General features: G+C 48.6%; 1 protein-coding gene across 1 annotated transcript in view; it reads left to right on the top strand.

Moving 5' to 3' along the window:
* Positions 1–5,632, top strand: part of FKBP6 (FK506 binding protein 6) — a 19,144-nt gene extending 13,512 nt beyond the window's left edge. The window contains exon 7 of the mRNA XM_019471306.1: positions 5,517–5,632. The gene's annotated coding sequence lies outside the window, so the exon portion shown is untranslated. The remainder of the gene's footprint in view (positions 1–5,516) is intronic.
* The last annotated feature ends 4,244 nt before the right edge of the window (positions 5,633–9,876 follow it).

The raw sequence follows: 9,876 nt of genomic DNA, 5'->3' as shown, positions 1-9,876 counted from the left end.
GGGCTACATCACTGCTTGAACAGCACCAGGGCATTGATTGCTGTGTCTGACATTGTGGCAACAGCGTTTTGCAAAAAGACAATGTTTATGGCTGTCAGCACCAAGAGGTAGGAGATACTAATGAGGGCTTCAGATTTGGGGAACGCTGCTTTCGGAAAGGCGTTTCGCTTAAGATGCAGGGAGTGTCTTGGCACTGCTGTGAGTTGGTTTGCAGAACTGCAGAGTTATTTCCAGTAAGGGTAGACATGACCTTCATGTGCCTCTCCCACTACCCACCCTGCCTTATCGGGGACCTGTTGATTTGACAGAATGCTGAGTATTATTGACATGAAAGTTATCTGAGCTCTTGAAGGACTGGGAGCTGCTGTAAGGATCAGTTTCAGCCCAGACTTGCTGGATGAAGTCCCTTCTGAGTCAGAAGTGTGTGTTGAAGAGTTCATCCCTTCTTTCACCTTCCCATAATTGTCCCTCTTGTGAGACCTCTTGCTCTATGAACAAGTTGTTTTGTTGCTTAGTCTGGGTGCCGTTTTGAGGGACTTGTTCTAGAAATGCTTGGGAAAGGGCTGCACTTCCTGGTTTTCCTTTTTGCTTTAGGTATCCTTGTCCTGTCACAGATCTGAGCAGGCTTGACAGATCCTTTTTCCATCACCTCAGGTTCAGGATGGTAGTACTTGTCATCAGCATTCAGGGTCTTTGGAGTCGAGACTTGTTGAAGATCTCTGGAGAATTCATCCTGCCACGAGCTGTCTGTCTAGCATACAGGCAGTGCTTGAAACTCGCTGTGGATCCTTTGCAGAGCTGAGGATCGTGACAAATTGACTTGCAAAAAAAAAAAAAACCTAAACCCAAACATCCTGAGAAAAAAGCGTGTAAGTGCAGATCTTCAGATGGCAATGGAAGTTCATATAGCTTGGCTATATAAACAAGGAGTAGCGCATCTGCTCCTTGCACTTTCATCTGTGACTTTTGGACATCTGGTGCACCTGTGACGGGGTAGTCTGAGCCTGCTCAAGCCCTCAGACGTGGGGAGTCTCCGAGCATCTGTGTGCTACCATACCCTGAAGATGGGCTTCACAGCCATCTTGGCCATAAAAGTGAGCCCACTTGAAGCACTAACAGCTGGACATCCCCAAACAACACGTCGGAGAGAGAAATGAGGGTATGGCTGACTGCAGAATCACTTCTGTAGGTAGCAGATAAGCGGTACCCTAATTAGGTAATTTTCTGAAGGCACATTGCACGCTCAGAGACAGGCTCCCTAGGATGGCGGTATGTCGTGTTCCCCCTAATAATTATCCAGATAAAACCATAATAGCCTGGCGTTGTAAATAGCTGTTTCTTCTCCTCATATCAGGGTGGATTGCCCAGCACATCTTGTTATCAGCTACCTGATAACACCCTAGCTGTCGCTGGGCTTTCTTCTTGCCACTCAGGAGAGCTGCAGCCTGTCAGTAACCTCTCGTGGGGTCTAGGTGGTGCGTTTCAGAAGGCGCTTGTTCACCTCCCGGTAGCGGTGTTTTTTCTCCAGGCTGTCATCCCAGAGTGGCAGTTCCTTTTGGACTTGTTGGGGTTTGAGTGAAAAGCACTTCTCGGGCAATTGCTGTTCAAGAAGGTTTTAGCTCCTTTGCTGATCTGTGCTCCAAATGTGTGCACGTGACATCTCCTTTTCCAGCGTGCTCATGTGGAGCTGTGGTGTAAGGTGTACCGTACCCTTCTGACTACCAAGTCAAAACTTTCCTTCCTTTCTTCTCCATGGTCAGTGACAAACCTATTTAGATTTGAACAGAAGTGTTGAAAAGAAGGCATTCTGTCTCCCATACCAGACGTGGAGGCTACATTTCTCTGAACATCCTTTAAAGGCACTTCTCTGGGATGTAAAAGCCAGGCCAGCCTTCCAGGCTGCCCTCCACGAAGCTGATGACTTGATTACTTCTCTTGAGGAGCGCTCTTCTCACTGAGGGTTATCTCAGTGCAACGCTGTTGAGAGCTGCTGCTTCAAAGCATGGGTGTAATGAGGGCTGAGCTGGCAGGAGCTATGCTTTGAGTGCATGCTTCTTACTTCCAGTTTCCTCGTGCTTTGACGAAAATTTTATCTGCTGTGTTTGGTGCCTACATGACACTTCCCCGCATCCCTGCTAGAGATGGAGGCAGGAAAGGGGGAGCTGGGGAAGAGGCAGCAACAGTTCTTTATGCAAGAAAGCAGCTTAAACTTTAAAGCCTTAGTTAAACATTAACTGTTAATTATGGCTTTAATGCAGAGTAAAGGTGACTGTGATTATAAATGACCTGTGACCTGGCATGTTGCTTACTGTAAATTGATGATCGACTGCCTTGTCTTTCTGAAGCATGAATTAAAATAGCTGGTACCAACAGACTTCTGTCTGAACTTCAAAGCGAGTGTGTGCCTTGCTGGTTTTTGTGGCTGAGTTGCAGCCAACCTGCTGTTAAGGGAAGGAAACAAATATTGGAGCAGAGTCCTGGTTGGAGCACGCTGTTCTCCTACGTGCAGGAGCAGCAAACACTTTGAACGTGATCCAACTCTCTGCGTCTTCAGGGCCGTGTGTTTCCCCTCCACTTCTCTTTTGATTGTGTAGCCATTAGGTAGAAATGAAAGAGATGAACTGATCAAACACTCCTTGAAATGGCTTTAGGGTTTCAGTTTGAATATTTTTTTAATTAGCTCCTTGTAAAGACTTTATTACTTCAAATAGCAGCCATGAAACCAGAAGACTCACAGTTTGATCCTTTGTTTTTATGGTGCACAAGAAGTCTTAGTAGCTGTAGGTTTTATACCCAGCTAGACACCCCAAACCACAGCTAACAGCCAGTGGAAACATCAAGTGATTATCTTTTAAGTATGCCTATCAGGGACACATAAAAGGAAGCACTGTGTGGGGATAACATTAGACTGACAAGTAGCAGAGTAGAAGTCAGTTGCATTTTAAAAGGAGCAAAGACGCTTTTCTCTAATAATGTGCAGAACACTACGGCGCATCAAGTATAATGATTTTTTTTTCCACTGTAGAAACCTTTCTTTCCTTGTCCTAGTTGCTAGAACTTTATGCTGTGAACTGGAGAAATGACTTAAAGCATTTCTACTTCTGATACGTTTTCAAAGAGAAGAGATCAGCTGAAGTGTCCTCCGGTAGTTTTCCTTCTTTAGAAACTTCCTCTCCCCCTTCTCCTGGTCAGGGTAAATAGTAGAAAGCGCTGCCAGCCTTGAAGCTGACTGTGAATATCTTGCGTTACAATGAACCTCGTTAACCCCCAGTTTTGGAAGGTTTGGCGATAAAAGGTGGCCTGTTAAATGAGACTGTAACATGGGATTTCGTGAGTCTGGCTGAACCGGGACAGTGGCTCTACACTGACTTGTTACCGTGAATCCTGGCTTGTGCTGGGCTAGAAGTCTTTACTCGTGTGTTTCTGGCAATCTTGAAAGTTGCTCGACTGTTTTGTACTTTTATTATCCCAAACTTTAAATTGGGGGCAGCCCTTGAGGGGGGCACATTGTCCTGATTCAGACTCATAGTTTTCTGGCAGGGTGGCATTTGAGTCACGGGTTTCGTGTGGCTCTGAGCATACAGACCGACTAAAACCGGGCTTCTTCAGGGTCATCGGAGGAAGATGAGTAATCTGGTCGGCCTCATAGCTAACCCTGCTCTGAGCAGGAGGTTGGACTAGAAACCTACTGATGTTCCTTGCAGGCCTAATTATCCTGTGATCCTGTGGTGCCTTTCAAGGATATATAATGAATGAGGTGTGGATTTTGAGCGTCATGTGATGCTTCATCTTCTCATCCTTTAGTCTGTAAAGCGTCTGTTTTCCTCACAAATACTGGTTGTTTTGGGTTTGGTGTTTTTTTTTGCCTTCTGGTTAGCAGTCTGTAAGTCGATATCCTCTAAGGAGCAGGCTTCCCCATTTTGCTACTAGTAATTTGATTTACATTTGCAGAGATGGCCACTGCAGCCAAGCCGGCTGAGCAAGCTGTAGTGGCTACAGCTGCTGAAAGAGTATCAAAAATTGGTTTGGGCTCCTGGTATTCCTGAGCGGAGAGAAGATAGGGCATCTTCTGATCCTTTGATCCTCAGAACTTCTGCAGGAAACGGATAATGTGTTATCTTGTGGAAAGGTTTCCAAAGATTTTTCTGATTTTTTTTTTTTTTTTCCTTCTGCTGTTCATCCTATGGAGGATGAGGCGACTTTTCAGCAGTGTTTCGGTACCATCTGCACTCGGACAAATCGGGGAAATACCCTCTGTGTCAGTATTCCTCCGTCAGTATCTCAGAGGTGCCAGCTGCAGCAACATCGTGAGCAGCAGGATGCTGAAATGCGTTAACAGGCAGATCAGAAAGCAGCGTGAATGTGTGCTGTGTGTTTTATCCCAGGTGCTTAATGGCTCTGGGGACAAGAGGGAACTCTACACTATGCTTGCGTGCACCACAGCTCCACTGCAGATCTTGCAGTGTTAGACCAGCACTTGAAAACCAAGTCAAGCAGCTTGTGAGGGCCAGGGAAGAGAAGGTGCTGGTTCTGTCTGCAGGTGGAGAGGCAGAGGGAAAGCATGGCTGGGAGCAGGCGAGCTTTCGGCAGCAAGGTCAGTGTAGCCATGTAGAAGATGAGGCAGGTGATCCAAGTCCTGATGAGTGACCCAAGACGTTCCCGTTTAAAATACGGGGCGGGGGGGAGAGTCACAGCTTAGAAACAGTTCTGGTTTATATCCAGAGAAAACTGACCCTACGCCTAGATACTTGTTTCCTTCTAGTGAAGCTCTTGTGACCCTAAAGAGGGGGAGGGATAGGGTGGGGGCTGCAGATGAGAGAAAGAGGCTTTGCTGGGTACAGAATCTGTCACCTTCTCAGTGTGTGCCAGGACTCCAAGACTGGTGAGGACCCAACTGCAGCTGAGAGTGATGGGGCAGGGAGAGCTAACAAAGAACAAAATGCTGGGGGTACCTTGTGATCCATCGCCGGTGTCGCAGTGGTGTGGCCAGGCCTCTCGGTGGTCGTGCCCTACAAACAGGAAGGGGGTGTGGGCAAGGGGGGAAGATGGAGCAAGTAAGTATGGTGAGAAGCAATAGAAATCTCAGATGAGGAGAATGGTGAATCTTCTAGGAGACACAGGACTATCTCCCGAAGGCAAAGAGCAAGTATCCAGGCACTGGGTTTCCCAGAACAGGGTTGGACAAGCACAAGTGATGGGTAGCATGGATGACCCCGTACAGGAAAGCGGGTGACCTGAAGGGTGTTCTCAGGGTATCTCTGAGGTGGACTTGCTAGTTTTGAGTTCTTGTCACTGAATACTCAGTTTCCTCCAAGTTCTTTTGTGAGGAGGTTGAATGAATTTTATGGGGATTTCACTGCGCCCATTCCGCTTGTGCTAAGCCACAAAATTCTGGGTGTTTCTTTCAGGGCCACTGTAGACGTGTGCTAGTAACGATTGACCACTTAATGCTAAAATGGAATAAAATGTACAGGTGACGCCTGTGGGACACTGACTGTGGTATCTTGTTATCCTAGGACCTCGCCCACTGACGAAAAGAGCAGTTCTTGGACGGGAAGGAGACCTACCTCTGGGCACACAGAGGTCTCGGCATCGCATCTATGTTTTGGAAAAAGGGGCAAGAGCATGTCTTGTTTTGAGAGTGTGAAGTGGAGGTTCTGTGTTTATACGCAACCTGATTTTTTTTCCTGAAGTTGGTTTTGTTTGCCAAATTCTGAGGCTATTTCCAGAAGAACCAAGTCCTGCTGTAGGAGAGAGGAAAGCGTTCCCTCTCTTCTCCCCTGCACACTCTTTGAAGAAAACTCTTTCCTGACATCCTACCTGTTGCAGGTTCTGGGCTGCTTTTAGGGAATCCGTAAATGGGAGTAGGATGCCATGAAGTTTTGTATTGTTTATACAGGTTGTTCTTTAAAAAATTATGTTTGATATTTTTGTTCTGAGAAAATAAACCAACCTGAGAACTAATGCTGGCAGGACTTGTGCCAATTTATTGTGCAAGAATGATTAATGTCTCTCTTTCAGTGTAAGGAGCTGGAATTTGGAAATAGGGTCTGGTTTGTTGCTGTACAGCTAGCTCCCTTCTTGGGCAACAGCATGTTATGCTCTTTGTTTTGGCTGAATGTTCCTGTGAATGTTGATACTAAATTTCAAATTACTCAAGAATACCAGCTTTATCCCCTACAACTATTGCTGACTCCTCTAGCTTCGATCAAGTCGGTTTCCTTTTGGAGGAAAATCTGCTGTGTACTCCCCGCGTCTCTCTGAACATAACGCCTTCGTGGTGTGGCTGAGATTTCATAAATGCAAAATCAAATGCTTCTTAGTGAGATGGTGGCAGGTAAACGCAAAACTAGCAAGGAGCCATGGAGGAGGAGGGACCTGGTAACAAGAAACGATGTTTTCATGGTATTTGTCCTGCCCGTGTTTGACTAGGATGGATAATGTCTTCTAAACATGATTCAGTGCCTTGTTGTTGACTTGCCAGGCAGGGAGGGTTGCCTGTGGTCGCTGTCCAATCCAAGGCGGCCCCTTGCCAGGAGAGAAATGTCTGAAGCGTTCTTGTTCTGCCAGCGTCTTTTAAGGCTTTTGGATTCCTTACCACCGTGGTCTGACGGTGTCTTAAAATAAAATGTCCTCTCGGTAGGATGTCCCAAAGAGGAGAGGGAAGAAGAAAAAAAAAAAAAGGGTTAGGAAAGCTTTGGGTTGGCAGCACCTTGCAAGCACGCTTCTGGACCCTGCTGCTTGTCTACTTGTTCTGGTCCTCTGTGCTTTTGGAGAAAGGATGGCTTCGTCTCCGAGAGGAGGTCAAATCCTGCTGTGCTGCTTAGTTTGAAGAAAAGAGACCAAAAAGGAGTGCAGGGTTTGGGTTTTGTCATCTGTCCCCTAAGAACAATCCAGTGATTAGTTTTTCCCCAGATCTGCCTCTTTTCCAGAAGACTCCAAGAGCCTTCCTGATGATCAGAAAGGAAGAAATGGCGTTATATGATACTAATTCTCTTAATCATACACTGCAATGCTTTGTCCTGATGAATAGCATGCAGTGATAATATGCACCTGAAAAGCAAGTGTTGCATGGAAGGTTGTCGGCGAGACTTTTAACTGAGCTGGGCCGGAAACTCAAATCACTTGTTCTGATTAAAAAATCCCAAGCCTGGGCCCTTGCTTGTCCAACGGCTGGCTTCTTGGGTTTGGACTTCCACAGCCATTTGCGGCCTCCCGTCACAGGCAGCCTTGTCCCGTCTGCTTGGCGTTGCTCTTTTCCAGGAGGGTATTAAAACTGTCCCCCCCCATCAGGCCCCGTTGGGCTGGCGGTAAGGGGAGGTGGATGTCTTGCCAAGTCCTTTTTCCCGGGTCGACACTAGATGGCAATGCCTCCCTCGTAATGCTTTGCCAAAGGCAAGCGGTTCAGGGGTTGGTTTCTGATGGGCTTTAAATCTGGACATTCGTCTTCTTCTGAACAAATTGCTCCGATAACTTCCTTTGATCAGAAGCTGATGCCTCTTCCCTACAAGAAGTGGAGAACTTTGTGTTTCCTGACTGTTGGGATAAGATAGGTCTGAAAACATAAACGTGGCCGAGTTTTTTCCAGCAGGAGACAGCTGTGCCTTTCATGGCCCTTCCTCTGCTCTGACGTGGGGCATGCTGGCATTTCTCCGACAGCCTTTGGATACTTGGGTTGAGCGAGCACGGGCGGCTGGATCTGCAAATGGAAACTTGGCGCATCCGTGTCCATCGATGACCTTGCAAAGGCAGGACCTTCTGCTCTCCAAACTGTAGGGACAAAACTCACTGTGGAAGGCGTTACGCCTGCTAAATCTGAACTGTAGAAGGGTATGTCAGTGGGGTGGCTCGCTGTGGCACGGAGAGGAGCTTTGTAAGTCTCTGGAAGGTCTGCTCCCATCGTCAGCTGCCTGCCGCCAGCGGCGCACGCTGCAGGAACGGCAACCACCCTTCCCCGAGCTGTCGCCCAGCCCAGGCTGGTAACTTGTATTTGACCTAGAGTCTGTCTCCAGGTTGAGAGCCAGTTTGCTGCTGTACGAGAGACTTCCCATGGTTAACTAGACTTCGCTGAATTGCATTTTTCCATTTTTCTTTACCAAATAACGGCCAAAAATTACTTTCCTGATTTTTTTTTTTTGTTTGTTTTAATTAAAGGAAGAAATACAAACTTTCAGCCTCTGGGCAAAATCAAAGATGTGTTTGGATCTTGACTTGGCATTAAAACAGAAATACAAGTCCTTGAGCAAAACAGACAAAAATCTCTGCAGAGAACTACACTTTCTGATTGTTAATCGAAAAACGCAGGCCTTTAAGAAGTTTGGGACAAAAATTTCCTCCCCCCCCCCCCCCCTTAAATAGTTTGACAAACATCTTCAGCGTGTTCCCTGGAGAAACTGTTCCAAAGGTTGGTTACAGCTCAGAATAGGTCTTGTATTTCCAGTTTGGGTTTATCAAATGTCAACCTGCAGCTCCTGAGCTTTGCCAAGCGTTTGCTCAATTAAAATATTATCTGATATCATATGATGTTTTCCCGGCGTGGGTGTTTAACCAAAACCTGAGATGTTGTGTTACCCTCAACCCATCAATTCAGCTCCTTGGGCTGCAAGACAAAGATAAAGCCCATGGGAAGTGTGAATCACAACCCCTGTGTGTCACCCGTGGGTGCTCCTGTGTGTCACCTGTGGGTCAGGTCTCCCAGCTTGTCGCCCCCCCTTGCAGCCCTCCTCCGTGCCGGCGAGCCCCCAAGGGACATGGCGAGGGCAATGAGACCCGACTCGGTGCCTGTCCCCTCCGGTGGCAGCTGATGCAGAAACCCTGGAGAGCATTGATGGGTGTGGATATCCCCGCCATGTTGTGGGCTGTGCTCTGCTCTGCCAGGGGCGGGGGTAGGCCGAGATTGCCGGCAAGTAACCGAAACACATGGGACGGCAGAGCTAAAGATGGGGCGAGACGTCCAGGGCGCATGGGGACCCCTCGGCGGGGATGGGGATGCTGGAAGGTGCTCCAGGTTTTGGCACCTCCTGTTACGGTCTGAGCTCAGCCCTGTGGGCTGGTCGCAGGTCTCCTCCCCCCGGCACAGGGTGTTGGGGTGGGAGATGCAGCTTCCACCCCTCTAAACCTTCACGCGATGCATGGGGCAGCCGAGCCTGGGCTGGTCCCATCAGCTCAGCCTGGCTGGGTGGCTCAGCACCCTCCACCGCGGCCAGGAGCAATCCTGCTGGTCCCTCGGGCCGGGTGCTTGGGGGCTCCTGCCACCCCCCACATCCCCTCTGCTGGTGGCAGTGCCCTGGTGCAGACCAGAGGAGAGGCAGAACTGGTCACTGCAGGCAGGGACCGAGGACCCCCGTGGCGCTGGAGCCCCCGTGCAGGCTGGGACGGGGACAGGGGACTCACGCTTTTTTATTTCGACGGTGTGCTCTGTCAGCGGAGCGGAAACCCCTCGGTGCCGTCAGCCACGGCCGAGCCCAACCGGGCACCGAACGCACCGGCTTCGGCATGCTCCGCTCCCCTGCCCCCTCGTTTGTGTTGGCACGGGCCAGCGAACGAAGCCGGTTTAATTGGCAGTTGTGTTTGTGGCCAGGGTGTTATGAAAAGGTTTTCTGTCTCCCTCTCTAAGTTACCCTGAATATGTTTTCACTCTTAATATAATATTCACTTCATTATTAGCTGAAAGAGGCTCTTTTCAGAGAGGTTTTTTTTTTTTTTTCCCGTTCTTCCAAAAATATATTAAACAGCCCCTTCATGCAGCGCTGCGCTGAGGGCTGGGATTGTCTGCCGGAGGGGAAGTGAGAAACCCGACGGTAAATGGGATTTACACAGAAATTCCTTTCTTCCCCAGCGCCCCAGCGTGCCGGCGGCGCTGGCTGCGGCGGCCTG

Source organism: Aptenodytes forsteri, unplaced genomic scaffold (assembly GCF_000699145.1).
Source record: "Aptenodytes forsteri isolate BGI_AS27 unplaced genomic scaffold, ASM69914v1 Scaffold209, whole genome shotgun sequence".
NCBI classification, from domain to species: domain Eukaryota; kingdom Metazoa; phylum Chordata; class Aves; order Sphenisciformes; family Spheniscidae; genus Aptenodytes; species Aptenodytes forsteri.
Note: the sequence above shows the minus strand (reverse complement) of the source record. Positions and strands in the feature narration are given on the sequence as shown.